Source organism: Myotis lucifugus, unplaced genomic scaffold, assembly GCF_000147115.1.
Source record: "Myotis lucifugus unplaced genomic scaffold, Myoluc2.0 scaffold_51, whole genome shotgun sequence".
Classification (NCBI taxonomy): domain Eukaryota; kingdom Metazoa; phylum Chordata; class Mammalia; order Chiroptera; family Vespertilionidae; genus Myotis; species Myotis lucifugus.
Window position 1 is genome coordinate 2,258,361 of NW_005871099.1, and position 14,408 is coordinate 2,272,768.

General features: G+C 37.0%; 1 long non-coding RNA gene across 1 annotated transcript in view; it reads right to left on the reverse strand.

Annotated features, from left to right (window-relative positions):
* Positions 1-6,846, reverse strand: part of LOC111826011 — a 48,524-nt gene extending 41,678 nt beyond the window's left edge. Inside the window, exon 1 of the long non-coding RNA XR_002829259.1 lies at positions 6,631-6,846. This is a non-coding gene — a long non-coding RNA (uncharacterized LOC111826011). The remainder of the gene's footprint in view (positions 1-6,630) is intronic.
* Positions 6,847-14,408: the final 7,562 nt, after the last annotated feature.

The window sequence follows — 14,408 nt, forward strand, 5'->3', positions numbered from 1 at the left end:
AGGGTGAGATATATTACAACAGCTTCTACTGGAATTTTAACAGCTGATGATAGCACTAGTCTTTCTTTTCTCACTTGACCTAAAGACTCTGTCTAGTAAGGAGTTGCAGCAGAAAGAAGAAACCATAAAAGAACCCCATCCTGAAACACTTGAGTTATTTGTATGATGAAAGTCTTAGTCTGGAGCAATATCAATGTTTTAATTTTTAGCAGAATTTATCACAGCCAGAAAATAAGTAGGGTATCTGAAATAAATAGATAGATTATGGTTGAACTGAAGAACTGTATATTATACTAGCAGAGTAAAAAATGGTATGTATTTGTGAAATCAATGCAAATTTTACCTATTAGACCAGGAACAAAGGAATTCTGATATCAGCATTAGTCCTTATTTATTAAATATATTTTATTGATTTTTTACAGAGAGGAAGGGAAAAGGATAGAGAGTTAGAAATACCGATGAGAGAGAAACATTGATCAGCTGCCTCCTGCACACACCCCACTGGGGATGTACCCGCAACTAAGGTACATGCCCTTGACTGGAATCGAACCTGGGACCCTTCAGTCTGCAGGCCAATGCTTTATCCACTGAGCTAAGCCGGTTAGAGCAGTTCTTATTTATTACATAATAGAGGCCTGATGCACGAAATCCGCAGCTGCCTCGCGGCCCCGTCCCCCACTCGCACCAGCCTTGGCCTGGCGCTGCCAGTGTCCACCACCACACACCCCCGGTTCCCCAGTTCCATGGAGCCCCTGATCGATTGCCCCACAGAGGGTGGCCTGGGCCTCCCTCTGTGGGGTGATCATGGGGTGATGACAAGCTCCCCGACCAATCACATTGCACCCGCCTTGGCTGGCCTGGCGCTAGTGCGTATCATAGCATGGTAGTCCAGATGGTCATTCTTCTGTTATGCTTTTATTATTATACTAGTAGATAATTGGTTAATTTTATGTTTTTGCATATATATTGGTAAATATTCACTTGAATTATTTAAATTGTACTAGTCTTCTCATCTCGTGCTTACACTATAACTCAGGCTTTCTCTGTTCTAAGCTTACTGATTTACTCTGTACTATTTATTTCTATTCCATTGGTTTTAACTGCATTATAGAAAACTTAAAAGGACAATGGATGTTTATTGTGTTCATTTACTAGGGCTGATGTAATAAAATACAACTAACTGAATGGCTTAAACAACAGAAATGTGTCTTCTCACAGTTCTGGAGGCTAGAAGTCCAATATCAAGATATTGGCAGGTTTGGTTCTTTCGGTGAGTTATGAGAAAAAATATGCACCATGCCTCTCTGCCTAGCTTCTGGTGTTTTGTTAGCACGCTTTGGGGTTTCTTGGCCTGTCGAAACATCACCCTCATCTCTGCCTTCCTCTTCACATGGCATTTTTTTCTGTGTGTGTGTATTTGACTAGTCACCTGGCATTCTTTTATCAGCATGCCAGTCAGACTGGATTGAGAGCCCACCCTACTCCAGTATGACCTCATCCCAGTTTAAATAATTACATCTACAAAAACAGTATGTCCAAATAAGTTCACATTCTAAGGTACAGATGGTTAGGACTTCAACATATAAATGTTTATGATATAATTCAACCCATACCATTTAAAGTCTTTAAATTCAAGAATGTGTACAGTAATTAAATAAATGTATAAATCTAACTAGAAGAAATTGTCATGCCTTTATCTAACACCTTCACTGTAAATCCCATAAATGAAGTAAGGGCCTATATTGCTAGGACACAAGACTTAAAGTCAAAACAACATCATAACCTAACAGATTTTTACTTGCCTAAAGAACTAGATATTTTTTAAATCTAAGTTCCTTATTCACAAGAATGACAACAACCCCCCTTTTGAATTTGTGCTTCATTTAGATTGTTTCATTTAGAATTATACTCAAGAGTTATAAACTTGAATGAAAATATTTTATTCATAATTACTACCTTCAAGTTCTATATTCTTAATATGAATTAGCCATTTTTCAGTCTATAGTTTCTTCCTATGTAGATCTACATAAATAATTAAATTACATAGTTATTTTTAAAGATCAGTAAATATATATATATATTTATATATATATATATACTAGAGGCCCGATGCACAAAATTTGTGCAAGGAGTTCGGCCCTTGCAGCCCCGGCTTCATCTGGAAGGTTGTCCGGAAGGACGTCCAGAAGGTCATTCTGCTGCCCGGTCTAATTAGCATAATACACTTGAGATATATATATAATTTACCCTCTTCAAAAATGTTCATGTAAAACTGACATTATTCTATTTAAGGTGTGGAGTATTTTAGTGACCATTTTAGTTATTTCTGTTTAACATCTCAGTATTTTCTACATTTCTTCTGTGTCTCAGCTTACTTTCTATATTTGCTTCCTTTCACTTCTATTTGCATCTGAAACTGTTTTTGTAAGAACTTTGTCAATTACTTGTTTTAATGTTGTTTTTCTGTTATTCATTTTGTAAATTGTGTTTCTTGTCTTATAATTACATTTTCCCAAATTAAATTGAATAAAATGTTCAATTTCTTGATACACTATACAGTGATAGGCTGAAGTAAGTTTGCAGTTGTAAGTATAGGAAGCACAGAGTTTATTATTGTATTATTTATTTGTATTAAACTGTAAACCTGCTTAAGCACACTCCTGTGTTTTATAGACTTCTTATATCGACTTTACTAGTAAATGGGAAAGAATGAGAAGTACTGTAGGAACAAAAGTCATATCATAATTTGGACTCATTTGGAAATCAATTGTATTATTTTTAATCACAAAACATAAATTATATCATAACTTTATTATTTTTAAATGTCTCCTTTTAATATTAACAGAATTACAGCTAATATAAAGTCCCAAAGAGCATTGATTTGCATCTGTAATCCCCTTCAAAGATCAGTTCTTGCTATTATAAGTCAATCAAAAATCAAGTTAAGCCTCTTGACATAATTGGAAGTTTCAAAGAGATCTGAAGAGCATAATTTTCTGTAACATATGTCAAAGCTAGTTGAGAAAAATGCCATGGGAGCAGAAAGGTCAAGGGCTAATCCACTCCAAAGTCATTAAAGATCATATTTAAATTGCTTCGGAAACTTCAAGGTTTTATAAGCCACCATCAAACTCCCCACCAGAACAAGGTGGCTGTGCCATGGCGGCTGGTCTGTACAGGGAAGAGCCTTCCTTTCTTCATCATGTTGAAATGAAGCTTTGTTTTTCCAAGTTTATTTTGTCATGCACATGTTGTCATTACATAGATTTAGTTACATTTTAAAGCAGAAATGTATTGTGTTATAATAGGACTTTTTTAACCTAAATGAGACTATTTCAAATTGCAGTTTATAAAACCATATTTGCAAAACTAACTGTATTGCTGTTTGCACACTGCCATTATATTCAATATTAAAGAAAAGGAGTTCCCCATTTATTCTAATATGTCACCACCATTGAAGACCTGAACAGCAACATAAGGAATTGCTGAGAGAATTTATGCTACAACATGAGCATATTTTTAATAAATTTTCCTGATAAGATAATTGCTTTATTTTCACTTCATTTTGGCACTGGAAACCTATTTTAATTTAAGGCATTAAATTACATTAATTAAAACATATATGACCCTCACCAGAGTGACTCAGTTGTTTGGATCAAACCTGAAATCCAGGTACCTGCCCTTAACTGGGATTCAAACCCATGACCTTTCAGTGCATGGGCTAATTCTCAAACCACATCAGCCAGGGCTCATAATAATTTTTAAGTTAGAAAAGTTTGCAAAGATGAAAAATAAAATACATAAAACCATTGATAATATGAAGTGTTGGTGAGGTGAAAGAGAATGATAATCTTAAAAATTACTAGTGTAAGTGCATCTAAAGTTTGCTAACCTATTTTTGGAAAGATTTTTGGCATTCTAGTAAAACATGAAATATTTGACACAACAAAACTACTTCTAAGATTTTTCCCTTCTGAAATAAGTGCAACAGCAAATAAGAATATATTACAATAATATTTGTTACAGCATTAATTGAACAAAAACTAGAAACAGTAATGGCCATTATTTAAAACCTGAATAAATTACTTAATATCCATATTATGCAGCTAATACATTTTAAAACACAACTTAGATCTAGAGATGATGACCTTAAAAGCAAGTAGTTGCAAGATATTGTTTAGAGGAGAAAAAAGCAAATTGTTTTTTAATGTGTGTAGTGTGATGCCATTTTGTAAGAACAAGGGAGGGGAGCAATATATAATGGTGTGTATAACTCTAATGTAAGGCCAGATTTATGTAACCTAAATTTTATTTAAGTCAAATCAAGTATAAAAAGATCTAAACATCTGGATTGGTTTAACACTCTATATTGCTGTCATGTCGACATTTTGTTTAAGTATTTAATGTTTTAGACAGGAGAAACATACGAGTAAATTACTCTCTTTTGATATACTGATTTTTTTTTTTGGTATACTGATTTTTTAAAAAGTTCAAATGCTAAAATAGGTACTGGGTGACTACAGGTGCCTCCTAAAATTCAACTCCCCTACTAATATCCAGGAAAAATGTACACTTTTCTTCATCAACATCTCTAACCAGAAGATAAGCTATGGAGTAAGAGAGATGGACAGCTTTTTAAGTTATATCACCAATTCTTGCCCTCTTTTCAATTCCTAAGATCCTGCTCACCTTAGGAAAAATATATATATTTGTATATATAATGTTATATAGATAGATAGATGATAGATAGATAGATAGATATTTTATACTATATATAATTGCTATAGTATATATAAAATATTATACATATATCTTAGTCTGATCAGCTGCCATAACAAAATACCACAAACTGGGTGGCTTAAAAGACTGAAATGTGTTTTCTCACAGTTCTGGAGGCTGAAATATCCAAGATAATTTATTAAAATAAAAAGCATTCTGTGATGTTCAGGTGAAAATTTGGACGTGAACCCATATATGGCACCAAAGAAAAAATAAGATGCATTGTACATAGACTTTGAAAATCCAAGTTTTGAAAGAGGCCAGTATTATTCAAATATGTTTCATACCTTCACTTCCTTCATCCTCATCCTATTATTCCACCCACATCTGGTGTGAATGGAGAGAATGTTTGGTATAAATAATTGTAGATTTATGGCACAAGAAAATGTGAACTGTGTACCCAGGAGGCCAAGTCATTTAAGCAGCTGTTCCTGGACTATGTTTTATTACTTAGGATTAGAACATGATGATACAAAATCATTTAACATGTCCCGGACCCCCAAGGAAAGTAGAAACTTGCTTAAATGCTCTCGAACCAACCACACTAATAAGGAATTAAATTGCTTTGGAATCTCTACTAGGAAATTCCCATTGGAGATGTTTATGAGAGAAAAAAACTACATGAATAAGGTAAGATTTGTGACAGGGACACAACAGATCATTTTCCCTAAAGAACTCTTTCTAGAAAGCAAGAGTGCATGGTTGCAGTAAAAAGAACACTAGGCAGAGATATTCAGCATATGGAAATTTATATCATTATATCATGTAGGCCTGATATCACCTTCAAGGGGACAAAAATTGGTTCTTGGGGAGAGTGAAAAAAATTTAAGCAATTACAGTGGTTTGTGATCTTCGAAAGGACTTCAGGACATACACAGATACACAGTGTATCTGTGGTGCTATAATTTCTTGGGGTGAAGGTGAGGGCAATTATCGACAAAGGTTCATTAGGGAGATGATTGTTTAAAAACAATTACTGTTACTGGTAAACTATAACATGAATATATAGAGCTACAGACCAGATTGCAGTTGCTAGATAAGAAAACTTGGCTAAAACACCCCTCATTTATAGACCACCAAATGTCCAACTCGAGGAACTCTAAAGCACTCCCCAAACTTTGAGCTGATACAAGGCTTATATTCTCTTGGCCCTCTCTCCCTCTGAGTTCTTGCTTCTGTCTGTCAGTCTCTGTTCACCCCTTTAGGAAACAGAATGTGGAACAATTTCTGCAAAATATTAACATGTTAAAATGTGCACAAAACATTTATAATAGATTTGGTAGAATTTATTCTCAAGCTGGGCATGATAGAATAACAGAGTTCATTTAATAATAAGCCACATTACAGTACAAATCAGGCATTTATGTTCTTCAAAGCCCCTGTTGGCCAACCCACATGTGTCTCTAGGCCCTTCCATCACAGATCATTAGACCTACATCCTTTCTTTTTTTTTTTTTCTTGTCTCTCATGCATGCTGAACCGCACCCCATCCTGTCCCCAAACATACACAAAACTTCTCTTCCTTTCACTCAAAACAGATCAGCTCTCTTCCCTGGAATATTTGAAGCAAATGATTTCTTGGTAACATCTTTAATTCTTTGATATTTTAACTCCTGGCTTAATGTCTGTGATGATTCATTTTATGTGTCAACTTGGCTGAGCTAAGGAATGCCAGATAGCTGGTAAAAACATTATTTTTGGGTGTGTCTGTGAGGGTGTTTCTGGAAGAGATTAGCATCTGAATCCATAGACTGAATAAAGATTACCTTCACCTAATCAACCAAGGGTCTGAATAGAAGAAAAAGTCAGAGGAAGGGCAAATTTTCTACATACTTCATCTGGGACACCTACCTTCTCCTGCTCTTGGACATCAGTGCTCCTGGTTGTCAGGCCTTCTGGCTCTGACTGATATACCATTGGATCCCCTGCTTCTCAGGCACTGGGGTTTGCACTGGAGCTATTCCACCAGCTTTCCTGGGCCACCAGCTCTGACAGCCGATCCTGGGACTTCTCAGCCTCCATAATCACATGAGCCAATCCCTCATAATAAATCCCTCTCTCTCTCTCCCTCCCTCTCTCTCTCTCTCAGTTTTGTTTCTCAAGAGAACAATGACTAATACACCATAGCTCATGCCATAACTACTCCTGTTACACTTCTAGATGATTTAAATATCTACATAGATTATGCTATCATTTTTCTGGCTTCTGAATCTTTCACCTCTTCTCCCCAGTTATCTTTCCCCATTTAACCTCAGCCACTTACTTTAATATTTATAATGTAGGCTTTTTATTACCAGTAACTGTACCCTTCCTATAGTTAAATCCAAGCATTACCAGTTTTTGAACATCACCTCTTTCTATTTCTCATTCTGACTGAAAAAATACTGAGATCTCCAACTCATTGAACTACAACCATTTCACTTCCCCTCCCTGTCCCTTCTCTAGTTTTCTAATTCAATTTATATTCAATGGCAATCATTGTAATCCTTCCCTTGCAAAAACCCTAAACCCCCTCCATCTTCTGTTCCACCATCCTTATTTGGAAAAAAAATGATAATAATATTAATAAAATCACAAGCCTGGTTAAATGTAACACTTCTTTCTTCATGCCTAGACTATCGTAGCTGAACATGGCTATAGAAAAACATATCCTCAATGATGAATCATCGCCCTTTAAATTTGTGACGTGGAGAGAGCCTTTTTCCTGCAGGATAATTCTATTTTGTTTTCATTTTTACTTCATTAAATTATCCACTCTACATTACAACTTCTTACACTTCTTCTCCATTCCCATTCTCGCTTTCCTCACGGAGAATGTTAACTATCAGGAGGGAAGTTCCATAGATTTTTCACCCCCCAAGTCTCCCTTGTCTACATTTGTATCCTAATATTTTGTCTTTCTGCCATTACCATAGATAGACTATCTGTGTCCCTGTCTGAGGACAAATTCCCTACATTTCCACACTAAACCCTATGCTCTTCCATCTACAAGGAATGGCTCTAGAATTCTCTTCTCTACCTCCAAGGTTTTCAATATAAAAACTTTAGTATATGAACATGCATCTTTTGTTCTAATGAGGCAATTCTTAGCAGCCCCCTAGACAGCTTCTGGCTGGGAGCTGGGAGCCAGAAAGACCTAACCTTGACTAGAAGCCTGGACCTTTCAGCCCCATCTCCCACAACCTCTGGGGAGGGAAGAGTGCTGAAGATTGAGTTCATCATCAATCATCCCTACATGATGGTGTGTGGCGAGCTTCCAGGTTGGTGAACACATAGAATTGCTGAGAGTGTGGCATGCTGGGAGAGAGCCTGAAAGCTCCATGCCCCTCCCTTCATACTTTGCTCTATGCATCTCTTTCATTTGGCTGTTTCTGAGTTGTATTGTTACGGACCAATGTTCGCGAGAGTAAGACCACCAACTCCAATTAGGTCTTAGCAGCAAGCGAGGATTTATTGAAAGCTGGCCAGCGTCTACAACAGGTGCCTCCACACAGGGAGCCCCACCCTGCTACAGCCCCGAGCCTTTCTCCAATAGCCTTTTTAAAGGGTGTCACAAACTCGACAGCGGCCAGTAGGGTGTCACACCTGGCTGGAGCTTTTAACCACAACCCATTCTTTGAACAATCCAGTGGAAACTACCTACTCTTTGAAAGTTTACAGATTGGCATCAAGATACATAGAGTACAAAGAAGTTACACAATTTTCTTTACGTCAGTTAAAGGTTACATATCTATACCCATTTCACTATATGACGCTAAGCGTGCATGCCCGTCACAGTATCCTTTATGATAAACCAGTAATGGTAATTAAAGCTCCTTCCTGAGTTCCATGAGCCATTCTTGCAAATTATTGAACCTGAGGAGAGGTTATGGGGAAGTCAATTTGTAGCCATTTGATCAGAAGTACAGAAGGTTCTGGGCTTGCTACTGTTGTCTGAAGTGGGCACAGTCTTATAGGACTGAGCCCTTAACCTGTTGGGTCTGTGTTAACCCTGAGTAGTTAGTATCAGAATTGAATTGAATCTCTGGACATGCTGTTGTTGTCTGGAGAATTGGAGAATTAGTTTTTGGTATTAGAAAGCACTGCAGAGTAGGAAAAGCACTATTATAGAATACAGTGCTTATTTTAGAACTCATTTTCTGACATTCTCTTTCTGCAATATCAACAATAGATAGTCATCCATCCCTACTTATAGAACTCTATTTGGAAAGTCCCAATTTTTATAAAGGTATATTTCAGAATGAACATACTGACCGGAATTAAGTTAGCCAAATGATACTATCACATCATCTGTAATCAATTTATTTTAATAAGATTAACATTTCCAATTCTCCAATCTATAGCTCCTCTATTATGGTTATCCTTCTCCACTATCCTCTCTAAACCTGTGCCAGTTCAATTCAGCTTTAACCTACAAGTTATTGCAATGGACCAGACATGGTCTGACCAGAGATTGCCATGTGAGAGAATCTTAGTAAATAGGTTGAATGGATGCTGTAATCCTTACAACTTTTTGAGGTATGCATTACCATCTCTGTTTTATAGATAAAAAAGGGTAAATTTAATCTTGCTATACTTTAATTAGTAAGCAGAAGCTAAATTAACCTCCAAGAACTCTCTTAACCTCTTTAAGGCCAAGATGCTCCTCTCCGGCTAATTCTTCCTCTGTTCTCCTCTTTCCTGACTGAGAAGCTACTCATTCTTGTTCTGTGAAGCATTAGGATTCTGCTGCCCTCTTGAGCCTGCAGTATTTTCCTTGTTTTGTCCAATAACACATAGCCATGGTTATTGCAAAACTGTTGGGACGAGCATTAGAACAACCTTAAAATAGGAAGAGTGTGATATGAGATCACTGTCATGTTTAGGAGCAGAATGTCAAATATAGGACATAAACCTTGGGATGGACTCGGAACAGGTTGTTTCTCAAAATATTATGCTCAAAACTGGAGAATCGGATCACTGTATACCAAGGAAAAAGAAGGAAAGGAAAGAAAGATACTATCCATTTAAAATTAAGAATGAATTACCAAAACTGAAATTAAAATAAAAGGCATAAACATTTAATTCATGCTATGGGGTAGATATAGAAAAAAAACTGGACAGGTGCTGTTCTCCCTCTATGATTATAACATTTAATAGTTCAATAAAATAAGTAAAAATACAACTATAATAAAAGGCAAAGTTAGGTAAGTGCAGTAAGACAGGCATAAGTAAAGTGGCATGGGGAGTTGAAAGGAAGGTCATTGCCAAGCAAATCACAGCATAGAAACTGGGACAACAAAATAATATAGAAGGAATTTTGTTAACCAAAGAGCAGACATTTCTTCCTGGCTCTGGGGAAACTGTTCGCTGGAAGGGCAGCCTTCAAAGGCAGCATAACGCTAAACAGAAGCAAGGCCAATATTAAGCGAATTTGATGGCTGCCACAGTTTTCTGCTCCTGGGCCTATAATTTAAAGTCATTATTTGGCCTTTGAGGCTAATCCCACTAGAACAAATCTAGAGGCTGTGGGAAGAGGAGGAGTAGAAAGGGAATGAGTGAGCAACAGAAACTGCGGGTAAAAAAAATTCTGAAACTTAGTATTTAGGTAATCTCTTGGGAACCAAATTCTAACCATCAGAGGTATTTTATGACTGTAATATATTACATTTACTTATATGAGTAGCAGCACAGGTGCGTCTTGGGCTGTAAAAATAAAAATAACCTAATAGTCACAAGGTGGTGGAAGAATGCCTTTTTATTTCTGTTAAATAATGGAAATGCACCTAAGGCTCAGAAACTCCTGGACTGTTGAACAAGAATTAATAGCAATAAGAAACTGGACTCAGTCCTTTTATTTATAAGTGGAGCTTAAATTTTGTGACTATGTATTGTCTTCTTCTACATCACATGCATTTAGTTTGAGCAATGAGTCTGCCTGTTCTAGAAATATTTCTTTCTCTATTTTTTAGAATATATTCATTTCTATATTCATTTAAATATTACTTTGAATAAAGAGACACATATTTAACAAACTTTTATGAGACATAAGATCTTTTGGTTATAAAGTTTTGATAAAGGCAGTCTCCTTTTATATTCCAAGTGAAAAAATGAAGTAGTCCCTTTAAACTACTAATCACATTGACATTGATCCTTATTTTGTTTATGTAAGAAAAGATGAAAGCCTGGTCACTGCAGGCAGGCGACATTGTCGACAGACTTTTCAGCACTCCTACTAATTTATGGCTCTTCAGCGGGAGCTAAGAAATACTCAGGTGGCTGACAGTAGACCTCCCAATGATTTACTCACAACATCTGCCATCGACCACATAGGCTCCATTCAGCAATCAGCTTTTCATAAAATGGTGTTCCTCCCAGCTCCTTCTCTTGGGCTAGTCAGTATTCATTGACTCTGCCCCTCAGGTTGGTATTGAAAGAGTGTGTCTCCCAAGAGAATTACCATGAATAATTTTTTTTCTTTTTTTTAATATTTTTATTGATTTTTACAGGGAGAGGGGAAGAGGGATAGAGAAATAGGAACATTGAAGAGAGATAAACATCATTGGCTGCCTCCGGCACACCCCCTACTGGGGATCGAGCCCGCAACCTGGGCATGTGCCCTGACCAGGAATGGAACCGGCGACCTCTTGGCTCATGGGTCGATGCTCAACCACTGAACCACTCTGGCTGGGCTAAATTTTCTTTTCTGAATCATATTATATTTAGCCAAGTAGTTAAAAGGAAAAAAGGGCAATGAAAAAAATAATAAAAGGAAAAAATCTACAAAAATAATTACAGGATTCTTAACCCTTAGGATTTCATAACCGCTACAAAATCCTATAGTGTACTTTTATTTTTTTAAGAGAGCAGTCTTCCAGACTAAGTATCTGTGAGCATAACCTTGAAGTTCTGATATTTACTTGTAAGAACGATGATTGCAGGAAAGTGAATATAATTACTTTCTATTACCTCAGGGAAAGTAGAAGGTACATGTAAGCACATGTCTGTGGACTAAGTTCAGTAAGCTAATTATGGTTTAATACAAGAAAAAAGATCATCCCAGATTTTTACCTATCATAAGGATTGAAATGAATAAAGCCTCAGATTATAAATAAGCATGATAGCAATTAATCTGAACTAAAAGCAATTAGTTCCCAATATATTTATGACCAACTTAATCATCTAATAATTAATCACAATTAATAGTCTCTAAATGTTGTGCATGCTCAGATACATGCGTGCTCAGGTACACCATTAGTTTTTGGAAGACATAGCCTCATGAAACCAAAAGCAAGTTTGGAGCTGTTTAGAAGAAGCAATGCTTTGTTTTTGAGGTTGTAGCAAACTAGTTGGCACTAAACTAGTTGGAATTAAACTTCTGGCATGTCACCCAGAAATTTAGCTTAAAAAATAATGTTTTTCTATATTTCAAAATACTTTGTCATCAAGTTCTCTTTGATGTACTTTTTTCCTCCTTGGTGCAGAGATATCTTTCCAAAGCCCTCTATTGGAGAGAGAGAGAGAGAGAGAAATCTGTATTCCTATGGAATCCCCAGGCATATCTACTACACCTTTACATTTTTTTTTAGTTAATCCTCACTAGAGGATATTTTTTCCCATTGATTTTTAGAGAGAGTGGAAGAGAGGGAAAAAGAGGGAGGAGGAGAGGGAAACATTGATGTGAGAGAAACACATTGATTGACTGCCTCCCAAATGTCCCTACTGGGGCCCAGGGCCCAGAATGCAACCCCAGAATGGAACCTGTGACCCTTCGGTGGTGGGCCAATGCTCTAACCATTGAACTCACTGGCCAGGTCACACTTCTTTTTTAGTTACCTCCTCTTCACCTTGTTGGTGAGGGAGAGATTCTCTTCCTAGTGTTATAGGGATGGCTAAACACATGACGCCCTAAACTGGCAGATAAGATTGACAATGTGTATTAGTCCCATCTACTCATAGCCTGGAGGAAGAGAATATCACACACCCAACAGGGCCCCATGAGGGTTGTACCAGGAGCTGTGGATGGCAGGTTTTGTAGAGGGTGGAGTGCCCCTGTTTCAAGAAGAATATGATTGGCTTGTTTGACTAATTCCAGGAGCTGAAAGGGAAATGAAGCCTGCTACTTAAAGGTAGGTAGGAACTGCACCTGATCATAGTGATAAGGAAATTGTTTGGTTAGGGGACTTTAGCCACAGGAGCAGAGCAGGGAAGGGAATTTGTGGTTAGGACATTCAAGTCCATCTCAGTTTTCCCCAGGTGTCAAGGCACACATAATATTGGGCTTTGATCTTATGCCTTATACCATACTCCCGTGAAACACCAGTGAATAAAATTTGTTTACATAGATGTGAACACAGAATATCTCTGAATTTTCTGAACTTTAAACACTCTATATGAAACTCCCTACATCCCTCACTTCTATTTTCTTCCCCAGTGGTTCTCCATAACCATTTTCCAAAACAGAACAAAAAACCTTAGACTAAATTGTTTCTTTTCTATAGCATGGAAGAATGTTTTCAGCTAAGTCCTCCATTCTTGGTTCTTGAAATGCTAAAAGGAAAGACGAACTATTTAGAAAATCCTCTCTGAAGATAGAAGCCAGTCTCAAAGGCTTTTGTCTAACCAAAAGGTCAAGTGCCCATCAGCTTTTGCCCTGAAGAGGTAAACATGGGAGTTTGTGTTGGGGTGAGGACTTGCAAGAACAGTGCAGGTTTTGGTGAGGATTAAAGAGCATTTGTCTAATGTTTCTCAACTATATATATATATTTTTTTCTTAGAATCTCTGTTCTATCCATAAGTTTTGAACACCTTGCATATAAATATAACATATCCTTATTATATACCCAGAAATCACTTTTAAAATTTTCTAGAGTCTTGGACTTTTCCCTCTACTTCATTATTTCCAGGATTTTTACTTAAATGATTGTCTAGATGGCTGTGCTAACCAGAGAGATGGAGATTATAGGAGGGGCAGAAAGCTGAATGGAGACTGTTAGCGTGTTTGGTGAGAAGCAGAGGCGGGGATAAGGAATTTTTGGGGGTTATATTGATTTTAAAGGGCTGTGAGACACCAAAGAAAAGGTCTAGTCTGGGTTCAGAAAAGGGGTGAGTCTTGCGGGAAAGGATAGATAGTAGTCATAGCCACTGTTTCCCAGGAGAGCACATATGAGAAGACAATGGAGCCCAAGCCCCAAGAACATGAGAGGAAGTTTCCCTGAGCCTGTACCACTGAGAATGCACTAATATTTACCGCCCAGATTTTCCAGAGTAACCCTGAGTGAATACCCTGACTCAGGAATCAAGTTGTTTATATACATGTGCCCTTGCTATTTTGATGTTTCCTCTCGGTCACCATCTGTCTGGACTTTACCAAATGAAACATTTTATTTTATTGTAAGTCTCTTTGAACAAGTGCTAAAAAGTGTGCACAAGCTGCCCGTTGGGTTCTCTAGCTATCTGATCCAAAACTCTCATCCAACTCGTATCTCTACTTTGATATTGGCTCTCTAGTCACAGTGACAATATATTTCCAGAATATTCATTTAAAAATATTCATAGTACTGATCATTGAAGCTCCAAGAATGGGTCCATACCTCAGATATGCATGAAGAATATCTATAATGGTTTGATTCTCAAATTGAATATGTTAT